This window comes from Mustela nigripes, chromosome 7 (genome assembly GCF_022355385.1).
Source record: "Mustela nigripes isolate SB6536 chromosome 7, MUSNIG.SB6536, whole genome shotgun sequence".
Taxonomy (NCBI): domain Eukaryota; kingdom Metazoa; phylum Chordata; class Mammalia; order Carnivora; family Mustelidae; genus Mustela; species Mustela nigripes.
The window spans coordinates 112384371-112396682 of NC_081563.1; the positions used below are offsets into that span (position 1 = coordinate 112384371).

General features: G+C 56.3%; 1 long non-coding RNA gene across 1 annotated transcript; it reads left to right on the top strand.

Moving 5' to 3' along the window:
• Window positions 1-5588: 5588 nt before the first annotated feature.
• On the top strand, window positions 5589-11802 carry LOC132022693 (uncharacterized). The gene is made up of 3 exons (XR_009405676.1): window positions 5589-5904; window positions 8710-8868; window positions 10907-11802. It is a non-coding gene; the product is annotated as an uncharacterized LOC132022693 (long non-coding RNA).
• Window positions 11803-12312: the final 510 nt, after the last annotated feature.

Genomic DNA, 12312 nt, shown 5'->3' on the forward strand with positions numbered 1-12312 from the left:
TCTATTGAACTTCTTCAGTCTGCGTGGGCTTGTTCCTCTCTGCCTCTTTGTCATGATGCAAACTTTTATCCCTCTGTGGAATGCAAGGTCTCACTCAATTTTAAGTGCCATGAGAGAAAGAGTTTGACTTATTTAATATTTTATTTCCCAGCATCTGCTGCAGTGTTTGGCACACCATATAGGTACTCAAGATTTGTTGAATGACTAACCGATCAAATATATCCTTCAGAATTTCCCCTCCGAGGCCTCTATCCCCCACCCTCTTATAGGTGTCTCCCACACCTCTACTAGGATTACCCATGGCCCAGAACTTAACCCCGCAGATCATGAGTCTTTGCTTCCTGTGTTCGTCTTCTTTACCAGACCAGGAACCCCTTGAAGTTAGGCCTGATCAATTTTTCTACATACAGCATCCGGTTCAGAGCCTGGCACCCAGCAGGTGCCCAGTAAAAGCAGAGCAGTTGCCAGCAGCCCAGCTTGGTGACTTGAATTCCCCCGTTGGTCCCAACTGTGAGCACTGGTCCAAGCTGTTGGCAACATCTGCTCCAAAGTCTCATTTGCAATTTTACGTTCTCAGGCTCTTGCCACTTAATATTTAATAACTAGGCGGCTGGCCTTCTCTGGCAGCCACTTAAGCCCCTGATTGCCTCTTGTCTGAACTTGGCCCCGAGTGAGGCAGGGACCACCCTGGGGTTAACTATGAGGCCCAAATCCCGAGTCTGGGTCCAGCATCGGGCCAGAGCCTTGGAGACAGAAGGAAGGAATGCCCGTCGGCTTGGGGCTCCCAGATGACGTTTCCAGGCAAGACACAGGGTGCATTTGCTCCGGCTGACTCCTCCTCTCCTCCTCACCATATTAGGCTGGGCCTGCCCCATGCCCTGGTAAACCAGGGAGGGGGACAGAGAGAAAATGTCTACGGGACCTTCCCTGACTCACATCTGAGCTGGGTGAGGAGGAAGAATCTGGAATCTCCCCCCTTCTGGTTGCTGGGTAGTGATTCCCTCGGTGGGATCCAAGCAGGAAAAGTGGGTCTATCCTATGTGGCTTGGCCCCCAGGAGCCAGGGCCGGCCTATGGGGGCGGGGGGGAAGATGTGGCGCCACGGCGTGGGTGTTGGCATCCATGCCAGCCTCTCCTGGCACAGAGCTGGGGAGCACTTCCAAGTCAGCTGTGGAGGGAGGTGAGGCAGGACGGGAGTGAACTGCCCCCTGGGATTGCCCGAGCCGCTGACCTGTGCTGGGAAATCCCACAGGCCCAGGGAGCCAGCCTCTGCAGGACGGCTAGGGGAAAGGGTGGAGAGCAGTCCTGGGAAGAAAGTTCAAGAAGAGGAAACAGCAAGTGTGAGACTCTGAGGTGAAGACCTCAGAGGCCTCGGGCTCAGGAAACGGTCTTCAGAACGAGTTTCTCAGTGGATTCTGGAGGAAGGTGCCGCTGGAATTCAGGCCTGGGCAATCACAGACTTTTCAGATCCCAGCGGGGACTTTTATAGCATCAGGAGACGTGGTTCCTGGGTCTCGCTTTGCCCCTAACAAGCCCAGTGGCCTTGGGCATGTCCCTGCCCGGCACTCACGCTGTCACTGCCCGCACTGGCTGCTTCCAGTGTGGAGTCCTCCGTTCTCCCCTCCGAGGTCATCTGGCCCAACCCAGGAAGCTGAGAGCCAGGATGGCGGCCTGCATAATGGAAGAAGGTCGGGCCAGACCCTCTGCGCTTTGGATGGGCAGTGTTTCTCAAGCATGGACTCTGCAAGACCCCTTGCTAAGGAAACCGTTTACTGGCATAGAGTCTCATCTAGCTCCCTGTCACCCTCAACCTCTCTCTTCCCCTCACCCCCTCACCCATTCATAGGGCCTGTTGACAGCACCTGAAACCCCAGTTTGAGTCCCTTTGCCACTTTCCACCTCGCCTATGTTACCACCATCCCCAAACACCACCTGCCTGCCCCTGACACTGTGTGGGCCCGCTCCAGGCTCTCCTGCTCCCACCCTGGCCCCTGCTCTCCTTCCCCAACCAGCACCCAGGAGGCCTTTAAGTGATCTAAACTGGGTCACGTCCCTCCCCTGCTTTTGAAAACCTCCAGGGCTACTGGGGTGCTTAGAATCAAACCCCAGCCCTGTAGTTACCCTTTCTGCCCGGTGCCTCACTCCTCCCTGCCCTGAGGCCGTGCTGTCTGCCTTCCTTCTGCCCTGGCCTCCTTCCTGCCCTGGATGTGCTGGCCAGATCCAACCCAGGGCCTCCGTGTTTGCGGTTCCCTCTTCCAGAGACCTTCCTGGGACTGCTGCCACTGTGGGATCAGCAATGCGCTTCTCGATCTTGTCCCCAGTTGGGTCTCCCGCTGCCTTGAGGCTGGGGGGCTGAGGGTCTAGGATGAAGCCCAGCTTCATGACTCCTGGAATCTCCCCCTTCTGGTTGCTGGGCAGTGATTTTAGCCCCTGCCCCCACTGTGGGTTTCAGCACCCTTTCTCTCCGCTGCAGTCATTGCTATGCTAGTTAATGGAACAACGAGGCACTTTCCCCATTATCTGATGCAAATACCTTCTGGTTGCCAGTGCCAGCTCCACAGCTCCGCTCTCCCTGTGACCTGGCCCATGAACCTCCTACCCCAGCCTCTAGCCCAGGCCAGGCTGGGGCACTCCCGGCCCCCTTGCCCACTCCCCACCAGCTTCTCTGAAGGGCTAGGGCCCCCGGAAGTCACCAGTCCTGTTCTAACCACCTTAAAGCAAGGCCCACTGTGTGAAGGCCTTTTGCTCATTCAGTCTCCCCATGACCGCATACCGTTCTGACCCCCATTGTGTGGACTTGGAGATGGAATCTGTGTACCCTCAAATGGAGGTCCAATGGCGTCCAGACATGCACTTCAGGACTTGACCCCCTCCCCCATCCCTTCCTTAGGGCTTTATTCTCGTGACCCCTTGAGACCCTATTTCTCTGTCAGTTACATATTAGCATCTGTATCTACAGACGGAGAGGATTGTGGAGGGTGATGACTGGCTCCCAGGCGCACTGGGGTTCGGGGAGGGAGTGGGACTCTATGCCCTTGCCCGGAGATAGAGTAGGGTAGGAAAGCTCCCAAAGCTTGCCCCCTTGGAAATTTCCATCCTGCGACCCCATATCACCAGGCATCCCTGGCTTAATTCACACAGAGTGCCTCAAGCGTGTCCAAGGCACCTGGAAGTTGCTGAGGCCACCCAGAGAGATACGGTGGGCTACCTCCAAATGATCACGTGTCTCTCGGAAGACAGCAGGACAAGCATCAGTCCCCACCGCTGGCTGAGAATATGGGGAGGGAAGAATGGGTGTGACACTCTGCAGGGGAGAGGTCTGGTCAGGGCGAGACTCCTGATATGGGCAAAGGTTGGGGGGTTAGGACTTGAGGGGTGTCCCATAGGGGCCTCCCCCTCCTGCATCTCCCCTCAGTGGGTCACCTTACCCACCTCGGCCTGAAGGGTCGCCCCCGCAATGACTGCCAAGTATCTCTGACTTCCTGAACATCCCTCCTGGATGCCCCACAGGCCGAGGAAGGAACTTGCCAGCTACTGTCAGGCCATGGCTCTACAAGGCTTTCTGCAAATCAAGACAGTTTTGCAGCCTTCAGCGGCGCCTGTCTTCCTCAGGGTGCAGTCCAACTTCTTAGCTAGGACTTCAAGTCCTTTCCAAGCTGCCAAGGGCTCCCCCAGCCCCATGGAGCTGTCCCATAGCATTTCTCCGTGCATGCTTCAGGGATTTGTACAAGACCGCCATCTTGCAAACTCCTACTCATCTGTGGGAACCCAATTCTCAAGGGCCTCCTCCAGGAGGCTTTTCCAACAAGCTCTCCATTCTGGGTTAGGGGTCTCAGGCTACACAGACCCCTCCCTTAGCAAACTTCCCCATGAAGCTTTACAACCTATGCACACTTCTTCCTTTCCCACTAGACTGTGGGATCCAGGAGAGGGGTGAGTGGGTAGCAGTGGGCGGGCAGAGATGGACCCGATTTGAGCTGAGCTCTAAGAGGTGCTGGAGTCTCCCCCCTGAGGGGACCTGCCTGGGTTCAAATCCTGCCTCTGCCATCTTTTAGCTGCACAACCTTGTACAAAGGAACGTAAGCAGCCTGTCCTCCACTTTCTCATCTGTAGAATGGATAAAAATCATCATATGACCTCCTCTCTGGGGCTGTTTTGAGGATGAAATGAGCATGGGGTGCTTAAAAGAGGGCCTGACACATGATAAATGCTCAGTAAATACTAGTTCTTACCGTTGCCTCCAGATCCCACATAGGCAGCTCTTCGAAAGGTCTATTACCTGACAAATAAAAAACTTGTTCTGTCTAGGTCACAATTGTCTCTAAGCCAGTGTTTCTCAAATTCAAACGAGCATCCGAATCTGTTAGGGTGGAGCCAAAAAGAGTTTAGTCAGCACCCAGCAGGTCCTGTGTTGGCCTGAGAATGAACTTTTTAGCAAGTTCCCTAAATTCCAGTCTGGGCTTTTTGTTTGTTTGTTTGTTTGTTTGTTTGTTTTTTAGGATCTATTTGTTTTTTTCTGAGAGAGAACATGAGTGGGGGGTAGAGAGAGGGAGAGGGAGACATGCAGACTCCCTGCTGAGCAGGGAGCCCGATAGGACACTTGATCCCAGAGCACTGGGATCATGACCCGAGCTGAAAGCAGACATTTAACTGCCTGAGCCACCCAGGCGCCCCCTCTCCCTAACCCAGTCTGATGCAGGTGGTCCAAGACCAGGCTCAGACCCACAGTCCTGGTGGTGGCAGGGGGCGTGTATGTAAAAAACAGGGTTTTGCTATGGAAATATGACTCCAGGGACCAGATCCTCCTAGTGCCATCCACTGCCCCAGCAAGGAAGGTTCAGGAAGGCAGAGGGGCACGGGGCTACATCTACACATAGGAGGTCTAGGTTCTAAATCCTGACTCCCCTTCTCCGGGCTGGTGGCTTTTCCTGAGTCCCATTCCCCTCTCTGAGAAGGGGAACTTCCAGAAGCTCCCACCTCCCTGTCGTGAGGGTCAGATGAGTCTTCATTCAGAGACGCCCCGAGAGCAAGACATAGTGAGCACTGAGCAGGCGGAGGGGGGGCTGTTACCTTCGCCCTGCAGCCGTTTGTCTTGTAGGCCTGCTCTCCCTGAGTGTTTTATTTTCTGGTGATGGATTCCAGCTCATGCTCGAGGCCTGCACCCGCATACAAATGCCAAGAGCACGGGCGGCCCTGGGATCTGTCCTCGCCTGCTCTCTGCCAAGCACCAGGCTGTGAGCTTCCAGCAGGCCCGGAAGTCCCAGGGCCTCTCATGAGGCCGGGACCACCATGCCCTGTGGTGGCCGGAAGCAGCCAGACTGCCGGTCCCTTTGAGAGTGGTGTCCCCGTGAGAGAGTGACGGCTGGGCGGTCTTCGGGGGACTTGGGAGCTGCCGGGACAATCGGTTGCTGTTTGGGGGAGTGAGGTTGGCAGGGCCTTGCCCCTCGGCGCTGAGCCCCTGCCAAGCCCCTGCCAAGCCTGGGCCTGGTTTCCCACTGCCGGCCGGTTCCAGGGTACTCCGGGAGGAGGCCCGGGGGAGTGGGGGCTCACTGCCCCTGCTCCAGCGCCTCAGCTAGAGGAGGAGGAACCCCAAGCAGGCTTGCGGAGCAGGGGACACGCTCTGCTGAGGCCCCATCCTCTGCCGCACAAGGAGAGGAAGGGGACTGCTTGCTTACAACCTGTCCCACCCAGACGCCTCCCTGGGATGCCAGGGTCCTCGCGGGCCCCAGGGATGCAGAAGGCCTGTGTGCTTGGGTGGCCCTTGTCACATGCCTCGGCTGGAGAAACAACAAGGAAGGAAACAGAGGCTTTGGCCGCGTGTAGCCTGCGTTCTCCAGCAGGGAGATGGGAGCAAAGCTGGAGACCGTGCGGGGGGAGAACAGAAAGGAGCCTCGGGGGACACAAGGTGGTAGAGCATGGCTTTCTTTCTTTCTTTCTTTTTTAAAAATTGACGTATAGTTGACACACGAAGTTACATGAGTTTCAGGCGCATGACCTAGTGATTCGACGTGTCTGTATGTTCCGTTGTGCTCGCCGCAAGTGTCGTGCCACCTGTCACCACACAGGGCTGTTACCATGCCACTGACTACATTCCCTGTGCTGGATTTTTTTAAATTATTATTGCAAGGGGCGGTTTTGCCAGAAGGATGAGTAAGAGTCTCTCTGAAAGGGTGATGTTGGAGGAGCAGAGACTCGAAGGATGCGGTGGAGGGAGAAAGATATGTGGTTCTCTGGAGGAATGGTGTTCGGGCGCGGGGAACAGCATGTGCGAAGCCATGGGCAAGGAGGGGAGCTGGCCTGTTTGAGAAGAGCCCGGAGGCCAGAGCAGCCAGAGAGGAGGGTTAGGATGAAGAGGGAAGGCGGCGGAGGCTGGAGGGGTGGGAGTCCTTGCCCCAACATCCAGATGGGGAAAGAGAGCTCAGAGAGGTTGGACGGCTTGCCTGAGGCCACACAGCTGGGAAACAGAGGCACCTGGCTGGACAGTGACTCATACTGATGTCAGCGCCCCTTCTCAGCTTGTCACTAAGATCCTCTCTGGCGAAGGACACACAGGTGGTACCTTGTAAGCAGTAGCCCTGGGCTCCCTGGGTGCTGGTTACTCGTGTTCCCTTTCACATTCAGAGGGGCTGTGTGCTGGGCACCCAGAAGCCTGGTCTTCTCTGAGGACCGCCTGGAGGTCTGGAATCTGACTGGCCCGGGTTGTCCCCCTGCTTGGCACCCGCTAGTCAACGGGCTTTTCTAGGCCTTGGCTTGCTTATCTGTACACTGGGTCTAATTCTCCATTAGTCAGCAGCTGGCAGGAGGGGGCTGGGCTCAGGATAGGGTGATGATAAGAAAACATTAGTCCCCCACCCCCTCCAGTCCTCTAAAGCTGTGCTCCTTACAGCAGCCTTCCCTGGGCATGTGTTCAGCCTTCCCGGGAGAGGGATGCTAGTCTGCGGGCCTGGCAGGGCTTAAACAGGCTTCCTGGGGGGGGGGGGGGTTCTGATGCAGGGGCTGGAGGACTGCCCCAGGGGCGAGGCTGCTGTAAAACCCGTACAAATGGGAACCTCGGTGTCCCCTCTGGCCCCCTCCTGGAGCTCTCTCTGCTTTTCCTCCATGGCATCCATCAGGCTTGTAATTACTTGTTTAGCATCTGTCTGCTTCTCTGGGCTGCGCGTTCTCATTCTCGGCCGGCCTTGTTCATGGCTGGGTCCCCAGCACCGAGCAGCCTGCCTGGGGCGTAATAAATGTTTGCTGGGAAAACAAACAAACAGACGCCTGGCTGGCTGAATGAATGCGCGGATGCTCTTCCGAGCAGCAGGACTCCGGGTCCCCCCCAGCCCCCGAGGACAGGGCTCTGCAGCCGCACACTTCCCGTGTGATCTTGGGCGAGTCACAGTGTTCTCCGAAGAACTGCATTAGTGTGGGGTGGGGGGGGGTGTACAAAGGATCCCAGAGGATTCTGGACAGACAGGTGGGAACAGTGCCAAGGAGAGGGGATGATGGGAGCCAAGGTAAGGGAGAAGCCCGATGCTCCGGGGACCCGTGGTCTTCCTGCCCTGTGGCAGGGATGGAGATGTGCTGTGTGTGCTGTGGGTCTTGGTGGGTGAGTGTGTGAGGAACCAAAGGCACAGAGAGGGGTGAAGCCCTTGCCCGATGCCCCTCGGGGTGGGGGCATGCAGCTCCTGCCCTTTCATAGGGAAGGACCTGGTGGAGGAGGGCTATGCTGTGTAGCACAGTGCGGGGCGGGGGGGGGGGGGGGCGCAGCCTCTTTGAGGAAACTTTCAGGCCTGTGGTGGGAGCCTTGAAGGTCATGCTGATGAGCCCAGATGTGGTTCTGGAGGCCTGAGCAGCTTGGGAAGTGCAGGGGGGCTTCGAGGAAGTAAATGCCCCAGCAGAGAAAATCCCTGGTGGCTCTTAGTGCTGAGGCGGCCGCAGGACACTGGGCATTGCAGATGGAGTCATCCCCCAGACCTCATGCTTGCTTCTCCTTTCTCACGGAGGAACAGCAATAGCAACGAGTGTTTCTCAGTTGGGGCTGGGGTGGGAGGGAACACTGTTTGGGCAGCTTAGTTCCGTGGCTGGTGTGTGCGTGTGTGTGTTCTCCTTAGAGGGTGACTCTGAGCGGACCCCTTGTCTCTACAAGAGGGAATTCTATCATAGAAATCGTTTGGTGGCCCCCGGGTGGCACAGGGTCGCACAGCAAGCTGGCACTAGAATATTTTGAGCTTGCAGTAATGAAAGCAAACGGCAATTAGGCGCGTCTTCAGGCTCAGAGCCGCAGCCTGGTGTTCAGTCATTGGTGGCCGTGATTACCACCGCTAATGGGGGCTGCGTTCCCAGGCCAGTGAGGGAGAGAGGGCTCAGAGAGGTTAAGTGACTTGCCTGGCGTCACAGGGCGCATAATGGGAGAGCAAGGTCCAAGGCGCCCAGTTTGGCCTCTCCCCCTCCCCCAAGGCCAGGCGGCTCCCCAGAATGGATGTCTCTCAGAGCGGTTCCTAAGCGCTGGTTTCCATAGCAGCGGGGCCATTCCTGCACAATGGATCCCCCATCTTCGCTGGGCTTTGCTACTGTGGGGGCTGCAGGGGCGGGAGATGCTCTGTCTGGGGGGGACAGCGGGTGGGAGGTGGAGAGCATTCGGAAGTCATGGGGACCCCCAGCCCTTACAGAAGGGCCACTCTTTTATTTCAGTCCTTCCATTTCAGCTCTGGGCTTGGTTCACTTCTAGGCAGAAGGTGGGGAGAGAAGATAAACAAGAAGACACCAGAACCAGAAAATGGGAAAGACAGAGACAAAAGAAATCAGGCAGAAGACAAGACAGAGAAAAACGGAGAAGCATGCAGACATGCTCTGCGGACAAATCATTTCATCTTTACCACCTGGGGAGGTGGGTTCTGTTTGACTCCCATTTTGCAGATGTGGAAACTGAGGGCAGAGGCAGGGCTTCTCAAAGTCTAGCCCAAGAGCCAGCCTATCTCACCTGAGCTGTGGCAGGGAGGGTACTGAGTAAAAAACACAGGTTCTCTGACTTTGCGCTGGACCCAGGCCATCAGAATCTCTGGAGTGGGGCCAGGGATCTGCACTCAGGAATCCCCTAGGAAAATTTTCTAGAGAGTAAAGTTTGAGAGTGTCCCCTCCCGGGATGGCTGCTCTCACTCTGCCTACGCTTATGCAGCACAGAAATGCAGAGCCCGGGTTTAGGACCCAGGAGGGCATGAGAAAGAGAGGAAAGTGACAAAGAGAAGCTTTTCAAAGCAAGACAGATATGCCTCAGAAGAGGAGGTAGAGGAGGAAATAGGTAGAAAGAGGCCTGCGGGGGAGAAGTCCGCAGAACTCTAGGGAAGGATCGATCTGCTAGGGCTGGAGCGAGCTCTGTAGACCATCTGCCCTGAGCACAGCCCCCCGCTCGAGTCTTACAATGAGAGGAGTCTTACAATGAGAGGAGACCTGTCCTGTTGCTCTCATATCCTAGATGAGGAAGAGGAGGGCTGCCCAGCAAAGGAGCAGAGCCAGGCTGGAGCCCCAGAGCCCAGCCTTGGGAGAAGAGCTGGCTCTCACCAACAGGCAGGAGAAAGCTTACGGAGAGAAGGGCACCTAGGTGTGCAGAGTCAGCAGAGCTCTCCCCAGCCCCGGAAAGGACCCCGACAGCTCCAGGCTGGGGTCTGGGTGCATGTGGCCAGGAGCTCCAGAGGCCTGGGCCACAGGCTGGTGGCCTGTCTGCTTTCCTTCCCCCATCAGGCAGGCAGAGAGGAGGCTCAGACCTGGACCCAGATCTTTTCCCTACCGCTGGCTACCTGGGTGGCCACAGGTTAGCTGCTTAGCCTTTCTGTGCCTCAGTTTCCTCACCCACAAGTTGGGGATACCAATGAGACCCATCTCAAAGTGTTGTTGGGAGGTCCCTTCTGACGTGGCCAGGAGCGGGACCTAGAACAGAACCCGTGCAAATGTCTAGAAAGAGCTGGCTCTCAGGAAGTACCAAAAAGCACAGCAGTCCTATAAAAGGTCATCACAAGTGGTGTGTTTCTTGGGGGTCTCTTTGCCCTGACCTGGGACAAGGGAGGGGAAGAAGCTCCCAGTGAGTCCTGCTTATCTCTGAGTCCAGGGCAGACCTATGAAACAGTCACTGGTAGAGGGGAAACAATGACCCCACTTCTGCTGCTCCAGGTCCCCGCCCCAGCGAGCCTCATCGGGGCTTCCTGGGGAGCTCTCCGGCCCTGACTCATGTGAGAGAGTTCGCATCCTAATCTGCTCTGCCCAGATGCTGCGGCAGCTCTCATGGGCACCACCAAGTCCACTGGGCCTCTCTGCCAGGAACTCTTGGGCCCCTTAGGCACCGAGGGAGGCCTGGGGATGTCCCCTTCACCCTACTGGGAGGAATGCATTGTCCCATTTTACAGATGAGACAGAGGCTCCAAGAAGTAGTGACTCACCCCAGGCCACAAGGTAAACGGTAGAACTGGGACCCACACCCGCCACTGGCTGGGCTCTAGTTGCATCCAATGGCTTCTGCTCTGTACAGAGCATAGGTGATATGTGTGAGCTAGTCCTTACCTGCATCCTTCTCACTGGCTGGGACCAAGCAGAGGAGGAATGAGGTCTTCCCCATGCGATGTGCTGGGAGCGGGTGGCAGCAGCTGAGATTTCCCAAACACGCTAGGCATGCTCCCTAGGATGGTTCACATCGGGACTCGTTACCCGTCTCCATGGGTGTGTGTGTGTTTGTGTGTGTGTGTCTGTGAGTGTGTGTGTGTCTGTGAGTGTGTGTGTGTGTGTGTGTGTGTGTCTATGAGTGACATCCCTCAGGCCGTGATGAGTAGCCAACTTTGGTCCAGCACCTGTTTTGAAATGTGGACCGTCTTGGGTTAAGTGGGAAGTGGGGATGGTTGGCAATGAGCCTTATGACCGACCACTGGGCCTTTCTCCAGGAGTGCTGGCCAACGTGAGTTTCCCACCTTCACTCTTCTGCAAATGCAGACCAACTCCAATATCAGGTGTGATGGCATTCGGCTGCATTTTACATGGTTGGATCTTTGGGGCTCTGCTCACTAGATGAAGGTGAGTCCGTTATCACTCCTCCAGTTCTGGATGAAGAACACTGAGGCCCAGGAATTCCAAGGGGGGGAGGATTTGAACCTGGTACGTGGATGCTAAGACCTGTTCCCTGCTCCTGCTTCCTGGTTCTCTGGGAAGGGAGGGATGAGGCCAGGTTACGAGGTGGAACAGCAGCTCAAGTGGAAAACAAGCAGGAGTCAAGACAGATAACAAGGTGGAGGGGATGAGGTTGTGGAGCGGCAGCACAGGGCCTGCTGGGCAGGGCCAACTGGGCTGCTGGACAGAGGGAGTGGAGCGCATCCACCACGGACGGCATCCCATGAGCCCCTGCACAGTAGGGGCTGTGACGGCGGCCATCTCATCTTGTCGACCACATGATGCTATTAGAAAGACAGAGGTCCGGTCATGCCCTCTGCCCATAAGCTCCCATGGCTCCCCGCTGCACACTGAGAAAACTCCAAGTCCTTGCAGTGGCCTGGGAGGTCTTGCCCTACCGGCCCCGCTCTTGCCTGACCTTGACTCCAGCCGGTCTCCCCACACTCACGTGCTCTGGACCTGCCCGCCTGCAAAGCTCTTCCCTGAGACCCCTGCATGGGCCCCTCACTTTGCCAAGCTCTTTTTGAGGGAAGCCTTCCCTGACCAGCATCTCCCCAACCCACTACCCTTCCCCTTTCGTGGTTTAATTCTTACTTCCTGCGGCACTTATCATCGTCTAGTACGCCATGTGTTGACTCGTTTGTTTAGTGTGTGGCAACCCTGCGATAATGTCAGCTCCATCAGGACCAGGATGTTGTCTGTTTTGTTCACTGCCATGTCCCCGGAGCCTAGAACAATGCCTGGCACATAGTAGGTGCTCAATAAAAACAATTGTGGAATGAATATAAGTGACAGCAAGAATCTTGCTTGATCATCATCATCATCATCCCTCTACAAGTCGCTTTCTCTGAGGCTCAGAGAAGGCTGGGAACTTACCCAAGGTCACACAGCAAGGAAGAGGGTGTGGTGGGTACCCAGGTCCCCCACAGGAAGGACGGACTTACTTCCTGGCTGCTGGGATGTAGTAAATGGAGTCTCAAAGACCCAAAGACCCTAAAATGCAACATAGTGCAATCATAGGGTGAGGGAACAGCCGAGCTTTTCAGTGATCTGGGCCGTCACGAGTAGAGGTGTGAGATTCACACTGCCCACCATCCCCAGAGAGACCTGGGGCCACTGCTGTGTGGTGCACCTGACTCGCATTAACTCCTCCATTCTTCCCAACAGGCCTCAAGGGTGGTTA